This window comes from Delphinus delphis, chromosome X (genome assembly GCF_949987515.2).
Source record: "Delphinus delphis chromosome X, mDelDel1.2, whole genome shotgun sequence".
NCBI lineage: Eukaryota > Metazoa > Chordata > Mammalia > Artiodactyla > Delphinidae > Delphinus > Delphinus delphis.
Window position 1 is genome coordinate 1,604,900 of NC_082704.1, and position 19,711 is coordinate 1,624,610.

Below are 19,711 nucleotides of genomic sequence, written 5' to 3' on the forward strand. Positions count from 1 at the left end.
AGCTGGGGGCTGGCAGGACGCAGCACAGATACCGGGGGTCCTCCCCAGCTTGCCTGCCCCGAGCTGAGGCTCAGAGAAGCTGATTCAGAGAGGAGGAGCCAGCGAGTCATCCTTGCTCCATCTGAGCAGGTCCCCTAGGGTGCAATAACTGCTCTGAGGGTGGCCACTTCCTCGGGGCTGAGCCCTGTGCTGGCCACTTACAGGGGTAACTGGGTCAGCCCGCCAAGCGTCCCAGGAAGAGGCCGTCATCAGCCCTGGCATCCACGCCATCACTGGAAGCTCAGCCACTTCCTGAGGGCCCAGATGAGCCCAGGGCCATAGCACGACACCTCCTTCCTGTTGGGTGGAGTCCCATTCCTCCCCCGGCCCGTGTACCCAGCCTCGGTCATGGGGAGACTCCTGCAAGAGCAGTTTTGCGGAGACAAACGTGAGGGTTTAGACGGGGCGAGAAACCGAGGCAGGGAGCGACACTGAGATCTGCGAAGGAGAAGAGGGAAGAAACGAAGGCAGGCAACACGAGACAGGACAGAACTCCACTGAGAGGAAAAGAAAGATGCGTAGAAAGAGAAACAGCTCAACAGGGCAGAGGCCGAGGGCGGGCCAGGGAGAGGCGGGGCCGTGAAAGGAGAGCAGGGGTGAGGCCCGAGGGTCCCGCGCACCCGGCCAGCTGCTGTTTAGGCTTTTGGTGCTCAGCTTCAGGCCATCAGGCAGGTAAGGGTCCAGAAAGTTCTGCCAGGGGGAGTGGCTGGGCCCAGACCCCTCTTCTGTTCACCAGCATCAGTTCAGGGACCCCTGGTCAGACCTGGGACACAATGGTGGCCTGACCAAGCCGCCTGCCTGCAAGAAGCTTCCAGGCTGGGCCACGGCCAAGGGAGAAGTAAGAAAAGCAGGGCCAGGTCGGGAGCTCCGAATCCTTCTTGTTTTCCTGGGTGAGGCAGTTGCAGATGGTTGCGAGCAGGAGATTGGAGAGAACACGTGCCCTTCCAGACACGGGGAGTCAGTTTTGCTTGTTTGTTTGTTTGTTTGTTTTTTACTGTTTATTGGCGACATAGTCAAACATCTCTGGGTCGCCCCACTGAGCTTCAGCGTCCCCCGACGCAGCTGGGGAGGAGGGGAAAGAGGGTCCAACCCACGTATAAAACACTGCTCCACGAAAGAAGCTAGTTGAAGACGACCACATATTGCATGATTCTGCGTGAAATGTCTAGAACAGGCAAATCTACAGGGACAACAAGTAGATTTGTGGTTTCTTAGGGCCAGGGGGGATGGTGGTGGATAGAGTGGTGACAGCTAAAGGTATCAGTTTTCTTTTGGACGTGATGAAAATGTGCTAAACTCGACTATGATGATGTTGCGGCCTCTGTGGATATGCTAAATAAAAACCATTGAGCTGTACACGTTAGATAGGTGAATTGTATGGTATGTAAATTTTAGCTCCATAAAGCTGTTTACAAAATTTTCAAATGAAAGGAAATAGGCACAAGGCATGCCCATTGCCCAGGGAGCCAAGTCGCTTACTGAGTAAGGTCCCCTCTGTGAGGAGGGGACTGGGGCACGCCAGGGCCACACACAGCACCAGAGGCTCAGGAAGGCTTCCTGGAGGAGATGACTTAGAGCAGACAAGTAGGGAAGAGGGACGGTGTTGGCGGAAGGCAGAGCCCAGGGCTAGGTGTGGAGGGCGTGGGGAGCGGGGACGCAGCGAGGTGGGAAGGCCGAGTGGTGGGCCGGCGCGTTCCTGGAGGGAGCAACTTGCGGGCGCTGGTGAGGCAACACCCTGCGCCTTGGAGCTCTTTCCCGCAGTTGGGGGGTACGTCTGGGGCAATATGTCCGTAAGTACGGTTTTTGCGCCTGGAAGGCTCTTGTGTCTGTGGTTTGCAGTCTGCAATAAGCCATAACTGCACACCCGGGCCAAGGCTCACTGAGTCACTGGGCCTGGCCCTCTAATTTGGGGGCCACTCCCAGACCAGCCGGCCTGCACCTCAGTCCTGGGCCTCCCCCTCCCCCTCCCTCTCCCCAGGCCTCAGCTCTCTCTGTGGCTGGACCCCAGCTTGAGCGGCGCTGAGAACAGCACGTCCCTGCTGGCCAGCGGAGCCGCAGCCTCCTGCCCTCTGGCCTTTCAGGGCTGCGAGGCGGCAGCAGGAGGCAGGGGAGGGCAGGCATGGGGGGCAAGGCAGGAAGGAAGAGCAGGCATTTCCTGAGGCCCCCGGGCCCCTGGAGGAGGCCGATGCACAGCTGTCTTAGCTCCACAAGAACCAGTGGCAGACAGGGCTGGCCGAGCGATTAGAGGTGGGGCCAGGGGAGGCGGGGGGGGGGGGGGCAGCACCCTCTCCTAGCATGCCCTGCGCCTCTGGGACACCGCTGGACAGGCCCCCAAAGCCCCAGCCTGGACTCTTCCCCCCAGGTACTTCGGAGGGCTGGGTGATCCTGCCGGCACCAGCCCGCCCCTCAGCCCAGAAACCCCAGCAGGCCCCTTGGCAGAAGACCCCTCTGCCAGAAAGAGTAAAGACGCGGCTCTCTTGACCTGAGAAGCAGCCTGGTGGCCGGCTCAGGCTTCCCAGGAAAGCGTCCTGCCCCGGGGCCCCACCCGTGCCCCTGCCCGGGTCCTCAGGCCACACTGCTGTGTCCCGGCGCAGAGCAGCCAGCCCTCATCTAGGCCTTGTTGGGTCATTGCCGCCCCTGCCAACACCCTGGTGCCCAGCCCAGAGCCCCAGAGCCCAGGGCAGGTGCTGAAAGGTAGTGGGGCAGGGGTGCGGGGCAGGCAGAAGCCAGCGGTGGTGGGGAGAGAAACGTGCAGGGCGGAAGGGGGCTGAGAGGAGGGGCGGCAGGGCTGGTGAGCAGCTGTGGGTCCACCCCAGGCAGGGCCATCTAAGCCTGTTGCCATCCTGTAGGCCTGTGTGTGGAGAAGGACCCGGAGTCAGCTGCAGCCCGTCCCTCTGGCTTGCAGCTGTTGGTGCCCTGGCTTCAAAGCGAGAAGGGGAGGCCCCAGGACAGAAGCAGGGCACCCAGAGGGCAGGCCTCAAGCCTCTGATCCCCTGTGGGCACGAAACCCTGCCTTTGATGCGGGTCCCTGAAGGGCAGAGCCTGGGAGCCTGGGAGGTGGCCCAGTGGGCAGGGCTTCCAGGGGCTCAGAGGGAGCCCCTATAGAGGTGGTAGCAGCTGACAGAGATCACCCCCAACCCTGGGCTCCAGCCCACCCAGCTGCTCGGCCCATGAGTTTCTGGGCCCGAGAAAGAGCTGCCCGACCCTGACCTTCAGGGGCCCTCTGCCAGACCCCTTCCAGGGCCTTCCTAGCCTCCCTGCCCTGCTATGTCTGGCTGGTGCCCTGCTCACTCCCCTCTGCCTCTGCTCATCACTCCCCCTGTCTGTCTTGGGCTCCCCACTCCTTTCTCAGGTCTCCCCTCTGCATGGTCTGTCCCTTCCCCGGGCACTGAGCCAATCAGCCTCAACTTCCGCTGGCGCCCTTCACTCTCCTGGAGCACACCGGATGGGGCGCGGGGGGAGTTCTGGGGGGCGGCGGCTCTGCAGTGGCGCCCTGGGGCTGCTTTCCGACCTCTCCCTGGAGTGCTCCCACAGGGCTCTTGTGCGGCCAGCCCAGAGCAAGGCGTTGCCCACGGGAGTCCCCTTCCACCTCTAGGACCACTTTCCAGGCAGGGACACATCACACACATACATCAAGGTCACTTCTTGAGCGTGCCACCCTGCCTAGAACTCAGCTGAGATCCTGGAGAGGGCCCTCGAGGCTCCTAGGCGCTGCACCCCGGAACCCAAGGTGGCACCCCCGAATTCACGGCCCGCTGGTTTCATCCACCCCCGATCTCTGCACCCTTAGGGGCTGGGCAGGGGCAGGGCAGGGGCTAGGCCCACAGTCACTAGGGGGCGGCCCCTCGCACCTCACTGCTTCCTTGAGGCCAGAGTCATGACACCCTGGAGCCCCAAGGGGCAGCAGGTATAACGTGTGCTCAGGGGACCCTCTGGATGAGGATACTGCTAACGGGAGCCGGACGGCTGCGGAGCAGGCGAGCCTCCGCTCTCTGGAAGTTTACCAGCGCTGATGGCCGAGGCGTGGCCGGTGAAAGCTGGCACTCTCTATGCCAGAGCTTTTTTTGACCTTCCCCTGAGGACATAATCACACAGCGGCTCTATGTCCCGGGCCGCCAGGGCTGTAATTTCAGGGCTCGAAGGGGGCTCCGTGGAGGCCCGGCCTGTGTCTAGCTATCTTTAGAGAGGCACGCTCTGGGTGTGGCCAGACGAGGGAAGCTGGACCGGGGGCTGTGCCACAGGGAGGCATCTGTGGGCCTCCTGCGAAGCCAGCAAGACGCAGGGACGCCATGAAGCGCGGGGCCCCGTGGTCTTCCCCTGGGGGAGGCTAGCCCCCAGCAGCAGGGCCAGGAGGCTCGGGTGGGGGCCACGAGGGGGAGCAGGTGCAGGGCCGGGGGGCCAGGCGGTTTCTGGACTGGCCCCGCATGCCCGTCATGGTGGCACTGCTCACTGACACGTCCTTTGCCTCCCTCGCTCTCTTCCGCTCCTCCCTGGGCTTGTTTCTCCTGCAGGCCACGATGTGGGGCATGAGGCGGGAGGAAGGCTTCGAACCGGCTGTGCAGGAGTTGTCCTGCCCACCTGCCGGCAGCTCCAAGGGCTGAGTCCCCCATCTGCAGTGGAATTAACCCAGAGGGCCTGCTCAGTGGGGAAGTGCGAGCGGCGGGGGGTGGGGTCGCCCAGCCTGAACTTCCTGTGCCTCCCGGTGGGGGCCTGACCCCTGAGTGCAGGGAGGGGGCTGGGGGCTGACTGCCCTGGAGCAGGGGGGCCCGGGGCCAGGCAGCCATGCTGGGGAGGAGGGGTCGTGAGAGCTGGGAAAGCAGCGGGCGCTCCTTCAGGGCCAGCGCCTCAAGGGCTGCTGACCTCTGACCCAGTCCAAACAGGAAGTGTCATATCTGTGGGCCCGGAGGAGAAGGAATGCAGGGATGAGTCCAAAGCAAACACTCCGCCAGCTTCCCAGGCCTCTCCCCGCCCCCTTCCAGAGTCTGGCCTTCTCTCTGCTGAGAACTCACGGAGGGGGGGTGGGGGGACTGGCTACAGAATGGGACCGAAGCGAGACTCACGGTTCCCAGGCCCAGACCCCAGCCCAAGGTGCTGGCGGGGCAAGGTGTCGGCAGTGGGCACTTGGGGCCCTGCTTCCTTCACTGCGCCCACATCCAGCAGCACTGAAGGCCGGGGCCCATCCCCATCGGCCGCATCCTCCATGCCTGTCACTCGGCTGTCTTTCTCACCCCCATACCACCGTCCTTCTCCCTCCCCAGCACTGGGCGCGGTGACAGCTGCCGAGGCTGACACACTGACCACGCCCCGTTCCTGGGGGCCCCTCACACAGGCAGGGCAACTGTTCCAGGGGCCTCAGGGGGCTCCGCAGCTCCTGCGTCCCCACCCAGCACAGAGGATGGGTCCTGTCTTTAGGGCTCAGCAGACAGTCAGCAACTCCAGTCAGGGGGTGGTGACACCCTGCGTGCGTCCACTCCTGGGACAGGGATGCGTCCTGGACAAGAGGGTGGTGACGCTGGGACTTCAGAACCCTGGCCAGGGTGGGTGGGGGTGGGGAGGCTCTCGGAGAAACTTCTAGAACCAGGCCCTCTTAACCCTCTGCTGACAAAGCAGTGTCCAGGATGTGGGCTCTGGGGGCTCCATGCACAACGGAGTGCCAGCGTGCACAGGCGGCTTAGATCCAGGAGGGAGGGAGGCTGGTGGAGGCAAAGTCCAAACCAGCGCCATGCCAGGCTGGGTCATTTACTAAGTTAAGGGGCCTCAGCAGTCAATGGGACATGGGTGCATCTGAAGCAGCAGGGTCTTCTAGATCTTTCTCCCAGTGGTGCAAAGATGCCCCGCCACCCACCCAGTCCCAAAAGAGCAGGGGGCGGGGAAGGCTGATGGGGCTAGGCGGACGCCCCCTCCCCCTGTTGGGGCTGGAGGACCACGCTGTGGTAGGCCCGGATGCAGGAGAACGTGGTGGGTGGGATATGACGCCGGTCTATAAGGTTGTTCTCCAGGTGCGTGGAGATGAGGTTGGAGTCCTGGGCCACGCGTGTGTCACAGATGGAATTCAGGGGCACGTGCCTGTGGAGTGGGGGTAGCAGGGCAGGGCAGAGGAGAAGAGACCCCAGAAAGGAGAGTCAGGCCTCAGGTGAGCGGAGAGAAAGAGGAGCCCGACAGCGAGGGGGTGGTGAGACCAAGGCAGAGACACCAGACCCAGGGTGGAGGGTCAGGCGGGTCGCTGCCACCACCTGCCACCTGCCCACTCGGGGCTCGGCCCTTGCTGCTCTGGGCCAGAGCCCTCCCAACCTCCGCCCGCCCACCCCCTGCCCAGATTCTGCTGTCTGCAGCTGTCCACCTTGGCTGCCCGGGCCTGCCAGCGGCTACAGCCTCCAGTCACGGCGACCAAGATGGGGAGGTGGGGGTGGTGAAGGATGCCCCCCACAGTCCCGCCCTCAGCCTCTGAGGCCCTTGGGTGACGAGCCCACAGGCCAGAGCACCTGGCCAACCTCCCAGGCTGGGCCTCCGGGCTTCAGCCGAGCTTCCTCCTGGGCTGGCGGTAGGGACGCGGGTGGGGTGGGGGGACAGCAGGATGGCCACAGGCCACGGCCCTACCTGATCTGGTGGCTCAGGCTCAGCACCTGCAGGGCCCTGAGGCCCAGGAGGCCCTGTGGGACGGCCTGCAGCTGGTTGTGGTCCAGGAGCAGCTCGGCCAGGGAGGCTTGCAGGCCCAGGAAGGACACGCCGCGGATGCCGTCCTCACGCAGGCTATTGTGGGAAAGATGCAGGACCTCCAGGCCCGGCTTCATGTGCATGAACACGTAGCCGGGGATGCGCTCGATGCGGTTGTGGTGCAGTGTCAGGCGGCGGAGGCCCCGGGGCAAGAAGGAGGGCACGTGCACCAGCCGGTTGTACGACAAGTCCAAGGCCTCCAGCTTCCCGCGGGCCCAGGGGTCGGGGTGGGGGTAGCTAGTGGCACAGCCCAAGGGGAGAGTGAGGGTTTGCCCCCAGATGGCAGCTGTGCTCTCCTCTGTCCGCTGAGGCTGGGAAAAGGAGTCTGAGGGGTCCTACCTAGCTCACCGCAGAAAAATAAGGCTCTGAGGGGTCAGGGCCAGGGAACCCTGAGGGATCGGGGAGGCGGGCAGTGAGCCCAGGTCACTCCATGGTGGGAAATCAAGAGCAGAGGGTGGTGATGCTTCTAGAACGGGTCTGAGCAAGGAAAGTGACTTCTCTCAGTGATATCCCCCAGCCCCTGTGGGTGGGGTCAGCCCTTTGGCCTTGGGATGGGAGCCGTCCTCAGTCCACGGGGGCGGGGGCTCCGGTGCCTCCCAAGCCTGCCGAGCCACCGGCCTGCTCCCCGTCTACCAGCTGGAGAAAAGCTGGGTGGCCGCCAGCCCCCTGCCCAGGCCCCGCGGCGGGAGTGGAACACGGCTGGGCGGCCCCTCCCTAGGCTGCTGTCTGCTTTCCTTTGCCCCCTTGGCAAGAGGGGGAGAGGAAAGAGGAATAATTAAACCCAAACGTCCTGGTAACTTTTTCCTGGAACACGAGGACGCAGGGTGGGAGGCTCCAGTCTCTGGAATGGCAGGTTGGACTGTCAACCCCTGCCTCCCCCCAGCCCCCCACCCCTGCCCTGCCTCGGTGGTCTTCAGATCCCATGGACTGTACTTCCCCAGCACTTCAGCTGCTCCCGGGGTCACATCCTGACTCCTTAGGCAGTGCCTGTAAGGGCCCTGTCTCCTCCTGGGCCCCTCCTGCCAGCGACCCGACTCAGCAGTCCAAATGAGATCATGGGTACTCATCCTGGACCCTTCTTCCTGTAGTGGGGTGAATAGTGGCCCCCCAAAGATATGTCTACCCAGAACCTGTGAATGTGGCCTTATTTGGCAAAAAGGTCTTTGTAGATGTAAGTGAAGGATCTTGAGATGAAATCATCCTGGTTTAGGATGGGCAATGCAATGGTAGGTGTCCTTATAAGAGATGGAAGAGGAGAGACACAGACACAGAGGAGAAGCCACGTGAAGACAAATGCAGAGACTGGAGGGATGTGGCCACAAGCCAAGCGGCACCTGGAGCCCCCAGAAGCTGGAAGAGGCAGGAAGGACCCTCCCCTAGAGCCTGCAGAGGGAGCACGGCCCTGCCACACCTTGATTTTGGACCTCTGACCTCCAGAACTGTGAGGCCATAAATCTCTGTTGTTTGAAGCCACCCACGTTGTGGTACTTTGTTACGGCTGCCCTGGGAAACTCACATGCCTTCTTCCCATGGCTGCCATCTCCTCCATGCCCCTTCCTGCCCACGTGGCTTCCCACCACCCAGCCTGCCCCTCCATCTGGGCCCACGGCACCTCCGGGCATGGGCAGGGGAGGGGGTTTCTGTGGTCTTGGGGATTCTGTCGGGTGGGAGGGACAGAGGGAAATCTTGGAGGAGCAGGTGTGGCTGAGGGCCCAGGCCACCCTGAGCCCTGGGCAGGGAGGCAGGTGACCCTGGTGACCCACCAGAGACCAGGCCTGAGCAACAGCGCCCTCCCTCAGCCCTCGCGGCCTTCCCTCCTGACTCTCTGCCTCCTTAGGGAGCATCCTCTCTCTCTGGACTCCACAGCTCGGCCCACGGGGGCGGAGCTCGGGCGGCGCCAGGGTGGATGGCAGCGCACTCACGGGAGATCGAGCCAAGCGCGGGGCGCCAGCCGGTCCTCCTGGAGCCGGTTGTTGCTGAGAGCCAGCACGCTGAGGCTGCGGCTGCGGTTCCGTGTGCCCTCTGTCACCTCCTCGATGACGTTGGTGCCCAAGGCAGCTCCTAGGGCCAGGGCTCGGGGTGAGCGCCCCACCCACCACTCGCTGGCAGCCTGGCCGGGTCCCCTGCCCCCTTCCACTGGGTCCCTCCGTCTCTGCCCCTCTCAGGGCCATGGCCAGCTGTGCAAAGGATCCCAGCGACACCCGCAAGCCCTGTCATGACTCTTCAGAGCCCCGCAGGACACAGGCTCAGAGAGTACCGCCAAGCACAGGGGATCATGCGGCCCAGAGAGGCCATGAGCCGTGTGCAGGGACACCCAGCGGGTCCAGGACAGTCCTCGAGCCTCAATTTTGGGCTCCAGGAAGGTCAGGTCAGGCGGAGGAAAGGCCCTTTGGTGCGCAGGCCTTGTGGGTTTATCGTCAAAATTCCCCCCCGTGGGCAGCTCTACCCGCCGGCCTGGCTGGCGTGGGCAGACGCTCCAGTCTTTCGGCCACAGCTTTGCCTCTTGTGGCCTCGGGGCTCCCAGCTCACCTGCAGGGAGGCTGGTAGGCCGGGCGGGATGGTCCGCAGCCGGTTCCGGTCCAGCCTCAGGTAGAGCAGGCTGCGTAGGGGTTGGAAGGCCAGCGGGGAGATGTTCCCATCGTGCAGCCGATGGGAACCCTTCCACCTCCAGTGTGAGCAGCTGGCCGAGCCCTGCGGACGGCGGGTAGAGGGGCAGGTGAGCTGACCGCCGAGCTCAGAAGGCCTGCTGGGAGCTGCCCACCGCAGCTCCAGAGACCCCCCGGCCCTCGGAGCCGGGGCCGCCTTCCTGGGCTGGCGCTCCCACGTCTGCCCTCCAGCCAGGCCGCCTTGGACAGCCGCTGCCCTCGGCCTCCGTGGCTGCTCAGGCCCAGCCCCTTTGGCCCCTGTCCCCGGGGGCCTGGCCGCACCCCGGAAGCTGCTGCGCTGCAGGCCCTGCGGAAGGTTGTTGTTGAGGTTGAGCTCCTGCAGGGAGGCAGGCAAGGCCGGCACCGTGGAGAGTGAGTTCCCATCCAGGTTCAGCCGCGTCAGCCGCGTCAGACTCTAGGGGGCTGGGGGAGAAGAGGGCGCTGGAGACTGGGGTGTTGCTGGCTGGCACTAGGCCTTCCGGGCATGGCTTTGGGCTCATCCTGCCCAGGGAGCCCCCCATTTGGTTGCATTGTGGCTTCCTGGTTCCCTCTTGGACCAAGCCTGTCTGGGGGTTTCGGGGACTCCCCTAAGTTTCTCCCAGGAGTGCTGCTTCCTTGTGGGGCCCAAGGATCTGTGTTGCTCCCCATGCTCGTAGCTATGGGCCGCATTACCCCAAATCATCAAAGCCCGCGGCGCTGGGTTTCTGCACAGCTCCCACTCCAGGTAGGGCAGGGGGGCGGGCAGAGGATGCCCGGGGCCTCTTCCCGCGCCACCCCCCAGGACAGCAGGATGAGGGGCTGCCACGCACCTTGAAGGCATCGGGGTGCAGGCCAAGGGCATCCAGCTTGTTCTTGTTCAAGTCCAGCCACTCCAGGTTGGGCGCTCCCAGGAACGCGTGGGCCGGGATCTCGGCAATTTCATTCTCTGTGCGCACACGAGGCAGCCATTTTCCACGCCCCTCTGTCCCCCTCCCCTTTGCCACTCTACCTCTCCCACGCGGGCCGGAGGCAGCAGTGACACTCTTTGAAGGAGCTGGCTCTTCTGACTGTCCCAGGTCAGAGGGGAGGCGGGCCGACCCCAGGCGCGGTGGCGTGGCAGCCACAGTGGCCAAGGGACCAAGGTGTATGGCCTTCTCACCCCTGCCACGGGAGTGGGTGCAGGGAAGAGGGGACACCCACCTGCCAGGTAGAGCGTCGTCAGGCTGGGGTCGGACAGGGCAGGGACGTGTTTCATCTTGACGTTGCCACAGGCAATGGCCGCCTGGGCCAGGAGGCAGGAGGCCGGCAGGGAGGGCACGGCCTGCTCCATAGCGCCCGGGTCTGCAAGCCCATGGCCGTGCCCTTGCCTGCTTCCAGGCCTTTTCCGCCCACGACCTGTGGTCTCCGAGTTGCCGCTGCCACCTTGGCCTCGGGTGTGATCTTTCTTTCGACGCCAGCCTCCAGGGCTGGGTTGCTGGGAGGCCCCTGGAGGATGAGAGATGAGGCCCCAGCCTGGCCACATAGAAACAGGGGCCCGCCGAGGGGCAGGGGCTTGCCCGGGGCTCCCTGGACCTGCCGGTGACTTGGCCAGCTGAGCTGGGACAACAGGCCGCTGGGCCTCCTTCCCTTGGCACCAAGGGCAAAGGCCCAGATCGGGGCCCTGAGGCTGGGGGAGGGGACCTGCCCTGGGAGGGTTCCCCACTTGCCCACACACGGGGCCGCTCAGCTTGGGCACGTTGAGAGCGCGGTGGGGTCTCAGTGGCTGGGGACGTTAGTATGATTGGCGGAGGTTGGCTCTTGCCTCGGCCACTTCACCCCCTGCAGGGCCCATATGGGGGCTGCCTGTCCCAGCTGGTCCTCACCTTTGGGGGGCCTCCTAGGCTCTGGGCCCCTTTTCCTGGCTTCCTGGCCCCCTGCCTGCCTGCCCTGGCCCTCCTCGGCAGCCACTGTCCCCTCTTGGGCTCGGGGGGTCCTGGTTGCCTGCAAGGGCCTGAGCTCGGCAGCCCGGGGCCTCGCCGCCCCAGGCCCCGCTGCGGCTGTGGCCTGGAGATGGGACTGCACAGCGCCGGCCCCGTGGTTGTGACCCTGCTCCTGCCCCCAGGCTGCTGGCGGCGTCGCCTTCCTCTGGGCCAGCCTGGGTCTGGCGGGGGCCTTCCAGCGCGGGGCTGGGGGCTGTTTGGGGGCTCTAGGGGCTCCCTCCTCGGAGGTGGGCCGCAGCCATGGCCTGTCCAGCTGCCCGTCACTAGGGCTGTCCGGGCCGCCGCTCCCGGGGGCGGGTCGCACTCGACCCGCAGAAGAAGCCGGTGTGGGCTGGGGTGCCTGGACCGCCATGTGGCGGGGAGGCAGCACCTCCTTCCCGAGCAGGGGATCAGCTGTCGGCCGGCCCGCCTCCCTCCTTCTGTCCACCCAGGCCTCACTTCTGCCCTCTTCTCTCCTCAGGGGCTCTCAGCCTTCTGTCACCGACCCCCAAGGCCACCAAGTGTCAGAGATTCCCTGATCTCCTCCCCGATTTTTCATGGTCCCAGAGTGGGGGACCCCGAGTGGGAGAGAGGGGGAGCGGAGAGAGCTCAATGTCAAGGGCAGGATGGGTCGCCCTGCCTGCCTCTCAGAACTCCTGGGGACCCTTCAGGCCTGTTGGGACAAGGCAGCGGCAGGTCCTGGACTCATGAGGGGGGACCTGTTCCTGTGCCCCCTGGTTCCCTGTGGGTTCTTCCTGGGCAGGGAGCGGTGGGCAGCCTCTGGGGAGATGAAGGAGTCGCTGGTGGAGGTGACGGCCCCAGTGGCTGCTGCGAGAGCAGGTTGTTAGGGGCCAGGCGAGCCCCGGGGCCACGCTGAGGGGCTTTCAGCCGCTGCAAAGGAGGGGCGGCGGCTCCCCGCCCTGGGCCTCCCCTCCACCGCATGGAGCCCCTCCTTAAGCAGCACTGACCAGGGGCCTGCCGTCTACAGGGGGTGGGGAATTGGGTCCCCCCACCGGCCCCTCCCACCCCACCCCTGGGCGGGGCCCTCACTTCCAGCGCCAGCTGCAGTGGCCCCTCCTAGGGGGCTGTCTCCCCTCCCCCGCCCCCACCCTGGGCAACCAGCGCGAGGGCCTCCCAGAGTCTGCAGTCTCCCCTCGCCCCCCAGGGAGGATTCCCTGAGGCTCATGGGTCCCTCCTGGCCCTGAACCGAACACCCACGGGGGGCACCTCGTGGGCAGCCTCAGGGTGACCCGCTCGCTCTCCCTCTGCCCCCGCCACGGGGGGTCCCACTAGCGGGGCAGGGTCCCGTCCTGCCAGCCTCCCTGCTGGTGCTCCCTACTCACCGTCGGGGGGCCCAGACGGGCTGGGCAGCAGCGGCCGCAGGGTGGGAAGCCCTGTGGAGGCTGGCTGCAGCACGGGCTCTCTCAGGCCCGGCCCCTGCCTGGTCAGGGCCCCTCCAGGGCAGCAGCCCGCCCAGAGGGCCAGGAGAGGGAGCAGCGCGCTCTGCATGGCCACCATGCGCAGGCCGCCCGGACCAGCGGAGGGGATGAAGGGCAGGGAGGGGTGGCAGCGGCGGCCGCGGCAGGATGGGACACCAGGGGGGCGGCAAGTGACAGTCCGGATCCCTGAGCTACAGTGCTGGGATCCTCCCAGACCCAGCCCGGCCCTTCCCCAGGAAGGCTCCCCCCAACAAACGCCTCCACAGGCCTGCCCCCGACTCCCCCCAAGGTCCCCTGCTCCCACCTGAGGAGAAAGAGAGATTGATTTTTTTCTTGGACCCGAGCTCTCTCGCTCCTTTTCTGAGAGGCCTGTGTTCCTTCTCCACTGGCGCCGGCCCAGTGGCCCCCGTGAATGGGGCTTCTGTCTCCACACACAGGGGACCTGTGAGGCCCACCACAGAGCAGGCTGCCCGCCCCAGGCTGCCAGGTCCTTCCTCGGCGGCTGGGAAAGGAGAGGCGCCGGGCCCCGAGAGCAAGCCGCAGGCCCCAGTACCTCCAGGGTCCTCGGGAGAGGGGGCAGGTGCCAGGGCCACCGGGACAACGGCGACTCCGGCCCCTCTGGAGCCGGCCAAGCCTGTGAGCTTCCACCACAGGCACCGGTGCAGAGGCCTTCCAATTCCAGGGGAAACAGAACACGGGGGTAGCAAGCGTAGACCCCAGCCCCTGGGGCCCCAGGGCCGCCCGGGCACAGACCTCGTGCCTCAGACGGGGCTGGAGGATGCAGTTGAGCCCCTGCTCCTTCCACTGGCTCCCTGCCCACCTCTGGGCAGCTTCCCTTCCTCCAGGCGTCCACTTTCTCCTCTGTAAAATGGTGAGCAGGTGTACGTCCTGAATGCCACCTCCCACGCTCCCTCCCCCCACAGCCGAGTTGTGTGGGCCAGGGGCGGCCGGGTTCCTCGGGCACACTTGGCTTCGGGTGGCCTGAGAGTTCCAGGCCTCTGTGACGGCTGCCCGAGACGCCCCTATGCCTCACGGGTGCCCTCTCAGGCAGAGGGGTACCTGTGGGTCGGGGTGGGGCCTGAGAACAGGGGCTGTGGGCTGCAGCAAGCGGCAAAGAAGGGGTGTCTGACTGCAGGCCCCCCGGCCCGCCCTCAGAGGGCCCAGCCCCAGGCCCAGCTGTGGGAGCCGAGGGCGGGCGGGGGCTGGCAAACAGGCCGGGTCTCACCACATGGCTCTTTGGGGCCAGCCTTGAGGAAGCTTTTCCTACAGCTCTGTCCAGCATTGACTTATGTTTGGAAGCGATCTTAAAAAATGAGTTAATTGTGGGCAAGGCTTGGGTGGAGGGGAGAGGGGGAGGGGAGTGAGCAGCAGGGCCAGGAAAGCTCGTGGAGAAAGCGGGTCCCGTAGCCATCTGGGGTTCAAGGCACCATCGGGGCCACAGAGGAATGTGTGAGACCCAGGACAGGGCTGGGGGCAGGGCACAGAGTCCCCCACAAGCGGGTCTTCGTTGGGGTCTTCAGCGTTTGCCCATGTGGGCCTGGGGATCAGCCAGAGTCCCCAGCGCCAGCTGTACTGTGGCCGGGGTGTGGCAGGGACTCGCAGGGTCTGCCGGCACCCCCTCCCCTGTCCTGTCCAGGTCTCTGGTTTCAGGCCTGAATTTGGGGCCGCGCCGCACACAGACCAGAGACAGAGCCCGGCTGGGGATTGTAAACAAGCCCCCTGGGCGCCAGGGATGAAGCCACCGTCTGCCTGCGCGCCCGTGGGTGACACAGGATGTGCTGGACGAGCGAGCACGACCCCCTCCCCCCTTGCGCAAAAGGAACCGAGGGGGTAGGGCTCGCCCAACTCCGATGCCAGACGCCAGGCCCCCTGCCTCCTGCCTCCTGGTCGGGCATCACTTGAGGAGGTGGTAGGACCCAGCCTGGTGCGGGACCCTGTAGCTGGACTGTGGCGGGAGCCCTGGCTCTGACCCTCCCCCTGCCTAGGGATGGATTCTGGAATCCTGGCCCCCAACCCATTTCCCCTGTTCGCGCCGCTCCCCAGGCGCTGACTAAACATCCTGCCATCTGGTTCGCATCAGCAGGGCTGGAGGTGGGGGAGGCCTACTCCCAGGTTTCTCTGGCACAGTGGCCTGGAGGAGGGAGGGACCCCCGCTCCTACCCACCTAGGCAGGAAGGGGCGAGGCCTGGAGCACTCTCAGTTCCCCAGGTCCTGTGGAGTCCTGTCCTCGCTGCCCTTCCCGCACCGGGGGCCCTACTCGGTCCAGTGTCAGGGCGCCTGGCCATCGTGGGGACCCGCACAGAGCGAAGCCAGCTTGCGGGCTCAGCAGGACCAGAGGTGCCGTCCTGCCCCGCCCCTCTTGCACACACAGCTTGGTCGTGGACTTGGGCTGCGACAGGCAGGGCCCCTGGCCAACACTAACCCTGAGCTTGGTGTCTGGAGCGCAGGGCGGGAAGCTTGTCAGGATTTTCCAGGAACCAGAGCTGCAGCCTGGGTGTCGCTGGAAGGGTTTTGGGCTCCCAGCTCTGCCCTGGACGGCCTGGCCATGTGACGTCAGGAGGAAGCCTCCCTGCTCAGGGCCTCAGTTTCCCCGTCTCAATGTGGTGGCTATGGGCTGCTTAGAAAGTTCTAGAATCTGAGAACTGGAAGGGGCCTAGAGAAGCTGCATAAGATGATCACGGTTGCTTCTGGCTGCACAATCGCAGGGTTCTGAGGGCTAGGAAGGGACTCCTGCCCCCTCTCCTCCTGTCCTTCCCTTACACGTGGCCCACTGTCCACACACTCTTGCCCCCCAAGAACACACGTACCCTCACAAGTCAGGACACATTCCCTCACAATTGGCAGCCCGGAGGATGCCAAAGCAATGCCCTTTGTCCCTTAAGCCTCCTGAGAACTGCACAGCGGAAAGCTCCCCTCCTGTCAAGGGAGGATTGGAGAATGGACTCTTTGCTCACAGAACATTCCTGAGCCCCCGTGGTGGGCCAGGCACCGTTCCCCAGCACAGCGTGCAGTACAATGGTGAACTACATGGCCAGCTCCCCTGTGCTCACAGAGCTGGCCGTCTAGTGGGGTGCACGAGGACCCCATCAGAAGGAAACGGCTGGTCAGGGTGACTGCAGGAAGAAACACTTTCGACAGGGGATCAGATGAGGACTGTGAGAAAGTGACATTTGGGTGGAGATGTGAGTGAAAAGGAGATAGCCACGCAAAAAGGGCTCCAGTAAAGAGCCCTCCTAAAAGGAGGGACAGCAGTGCAAAGGCCTTGAGGCAGGCAAGGCTTTGGCCCAATTTGAGAACCAGCAAAGAGACCAGTGAGGCGGAGCGGGCTAAGTGAGGGGTGAGGGTGGGGAAGGGCAGGAGGGCCAGCTTGATAGGGTATCAAAGGGTGGCGGGTGGACTTTGCCTTTGACCTTGAGGGAAGCAGGGAGCCACTGTGGACTTCTGAGCAGAGGAGTCACACATGATCTGACTCTTTAAAAAAAATTTGTATCGAAGTCTAGTTGATTTACGACGTTGTGTAAATTTCTGCTGTCCCGCAAAGTGACTCAGATACACATATATATATTCTTTCTTTCTTCATATTCTTTTCCATTACGGTTTATCACAGGATATTGAATATAGTTTCCTGTGCTATAAAGTAGGATTGTGTCGTTTATCCATCCTATATATAATAGTTTGCAGCTACTAAACCCAAACTCCCAATCCTTCCCTCCCTCCCCTCCCCCACCAGTGGCAACCACAAGTCTGTTCTCTATGTCTGTGAGTCTGTTTCTGTTTCATAGATATGTTCATTTGTGTCGTATTTTAGATTCCACATATAAGTGATATCATATGGTATTTGTGTTTCTCTGACTTACTTCGCTTAGTGTGATAATCTCTAGGTCCATCCACGTTGCTGCAAAGAATTTCATTCTTTTTAATGGCTGAGTAATATTCCATTGTATATATGTGCCACATCTTTATCCATTCCTCTGTCGATGGGCACTTAGGTTGTTTGCATGTCTTGGTTATTGTGCATAGTGCTGCTATGAACATGGGGGTTGCATGTATATTTTCTAATTAGAGTTTTTGTCTTTTCCAGTATATGGTCAGGAGTGGGATTGCTGGATCATATGGTAGTTCTGTTTTGTAAGGACCCTCCATACTGTTCTCCATAGTGGTTGTATCAATTTACATTCCCACCAACAGTGCAGGAGGGCTCCCTTTTCTCCACACCCTCTCCAGCATTTATTGTTTGTAGACTTTTTGATGATGGCCATTCTGACTGGTGTGAGGTGGTACCTCATTGCAGTTTTGATTTGCATTTCTCTAATAATTAGTGATGATGAGCACCTTTTCATGTGCCTATTGGCAATCTGTATGTCTTCTTCGGAGAACTGTCTATTTAGGTCTTCCGCCCATTTTTCGACTGGGTTGTTGGTTTTTTTGGTTATTGAATTATATGAACTGCTTGTATATTTTGGATATTAAGCCCTTGTCAGGCGCATCATTTGCAAATATTTTCTCCCAGTCCATAGGTTGTGATCTGACTTATATTGTAAAAGGGTCCCTCGGGCTACAGGGTGGAGCACAGACTTGTTGGGGGCACAAGGGCAGAAGGAGGGAGTCAGCGTGGAGGCAGCTGCACCCTCCACGGGAGAGGTCACCGTGTCTGGCCCAGGGTGGGGCGGGCTTGTGGGAGAAGTGGGTGGAGCCAGAACGCTGTGGGTGGAGCGAGCGTGGGGCAGAAGCTGGGGAGGCCAGCTCCTGACCTCTCAGGTGGGAAGCTGGTGATCAGACAGCCAAGCGGTAACATCTATAAGGCAGTTCTGTGTATGAATCTGGAGCTCAGGGCCAAGGTCTGTGCTGGCAGGCCTGCCCTCCCGCTGTCTGTCATTTGACAAGTTCACTGAGCCCCTCCTATGTACCAGGCCTTCTGCCAGGGCCCAGGGCAGAACAGTGGCTCTGCAGCCAAAGACACACCCTTGGGGTGACCCCCAGAGCAAGGGAACAGGCCTGCTCTTGTGCCTTCCACAATGTGTCCCAGTAACATCAAAGCCTGTGTGTGTGTGCGTGTGTGTGTACAGATGTGCACATGGATGCCAGGTCTACCCGTGGGGGGCGTATGTGGGAGGGTCTCTCCAGCATGTGTTTGGGCATCTATTGTATATAAATAAAGGTACAGTGGCTTTTTCCCTCTTCAGACTTGGAGAAGAAGAAAGCCAAAGTTTCCATGCCCTCTTCCTGTTGCCAGCAGTTGCTCCCTTAGAGAAAACCCATCTTGTTTTAATGCCATTAAAACCTCAGAGGATCTGGTCCCAATTAAACAACTTTTCTTGCAGATGCTTTTGTGAAAACTAAATACATCAGGCGATCCGGACTCATGTGTCATGCTTCCTTGCTTGAGACCTAGCGCTCCTGAGGGAGCAAACCATGGAGGTGGGGGGCGGGGGGAGACACTGAGGCAGAGACAGAGAAAGTGGGAGGAAAAGGGAACACAGAACCCCAGTGATGGCTGGGGATGCAGTGGTGGGCAGTAAGAAGTCCTGGCGGTCAGCGGAGAGAAGCCGGCACCTTCAGCTGCTGGGCTGTGGGCATCCCTGGGGAGGGTGCCAGTGGAAGGTGGGCCGGAGGAGGTGGAAAGCAGCAAGAGTGGTTTGGGGGCAAAAAGGTCCCAGGTGGCCGATGTGGCTGGGTCGGGGGAGCAGGGCCATGGCTGGGATAGGGGCACGCGAAGGCCGCTTTCCCATCCTCCTTCCCGTCTGAAATTCCAGATGGTTCTTGCCAATAACGTGGGCCCTGCCTGACTCCCCGTAGAAGTTGCCTCTGCCCCTCCAGGTGGGCATGGAGGGGCCTCAGACATGGGACAGAGTCTGGGCAGACACTGGGGCTCGAGGGAGGGCTGGGGGCGAGGGAGAGGGAAGGCGAGGTCCACCGCCCGCCGCCGGCCCTCCCGAGTGGGCACGTTCACGTTCCAGTCCTGGCGCCCGCGTCTCCAGCTCCAGACGCATGTGACTCAGCCCCGCCGGTCTTGCCAAGCCGTCTAGACCCGAGCGTCTCCCCGTGGAGGGGGCCGTCCCGCCCGCCATTTCCTCCGCCGCCGCCCGGGGGCCGCCGAGCCCCCAGCGCGTGTGCAGCCGCGCGTCCCCGCCTCGCCCGCGCCGCGTGCACGCGCCCCGGCTTGTTCACCCTTCTCTGCGCTGGGCGCGTGCGCCTGGATCGCCAGAGACCCTGAGCGCGAGGGCGCGAGCGGGGAGCCCCCAAACCCCCAGAGGCCCGGTCAGCCCCGCCCCCCTCCCCGGTGGCTCACCCCAGGATCCACCAGGGCCGGGAGCGACCTGGTGGGGACAGCCCCGCCCACGCAGTCTGGCTGCGTCCGCACCGGCACAAGCGCCTCGGGCCTCCAAGCGGACCCGCAGACCCTCGCAGGCCCTCGGAGTGGGCTGGGATCCGATCCGGGTCCTGGGCATACGAAACGTGCTCTTGCAGGAGCTTGTGGCCTGGGAGCGTGTGGGGTCCTCTGAGCTCCCAAGGGCCCCTGAGCAGCAGGACGTGGGGGTGGGGTCCTAAAGCAGGAGGTCCAGGGTTTGACCTGCTGTGAGGGCAGCCTTGCCTAGGTGTCCCATGGGCAGGGAGCCACCTGCCCCTCTCAAGGGCTGGCTCTTCAGCAGCCCCTACCTTGGGCTGCTGTGGTCCCTGCCCCAGCATAGGGATCAGACGCGACAGGAAGAGGAGGCCAAGGTCCCAGGGCAGCTTCTCCATCCTCTTGGGCCGGTAGTCTCTCAGTGTGGACACAGGCCTAGAATGAGAGCATTCCGGAACTGGCAGTCACCAGGCAGCTCCTAGGTTGACATTCTTATCCACCCAGTGCTAGGACCAGAGACCACTAGACTGCCCCCAAGACTACCCTCGTGGCAGGCCCACGTCTGTCGGGCCCATAGTGGCAGCTCTGGGGCCC

At 63.2% G+C, this 19,711-nt stretch overlaps 2 protein-coding genes across 2 annotated transcripts in view; one reads left to right on the top strand and one right to left on the bottom strand.

Moving 5' to 3' along the window:
* Positions 1-19,711, bottom strand: part of LOC132418601 (paraneoplastic antigen Ma6E-like) — a 302,944-nt gene that overhangs the window by 97,459 nt on the left and 185,774 nt on the right. The gene's annotated exons all lie outside the window — the stretch shown is intronic.
* The window catches only part of HAUS7 (HAUS augmin like complex subunit 7), a 42,554-nt gene that overhangs the window by 1,446 nt on the left and 21,397 nt on the right, over positions 1-19,711 (top strand). The gene's annotated exons all lie outside the window — the stretch shown is intronic.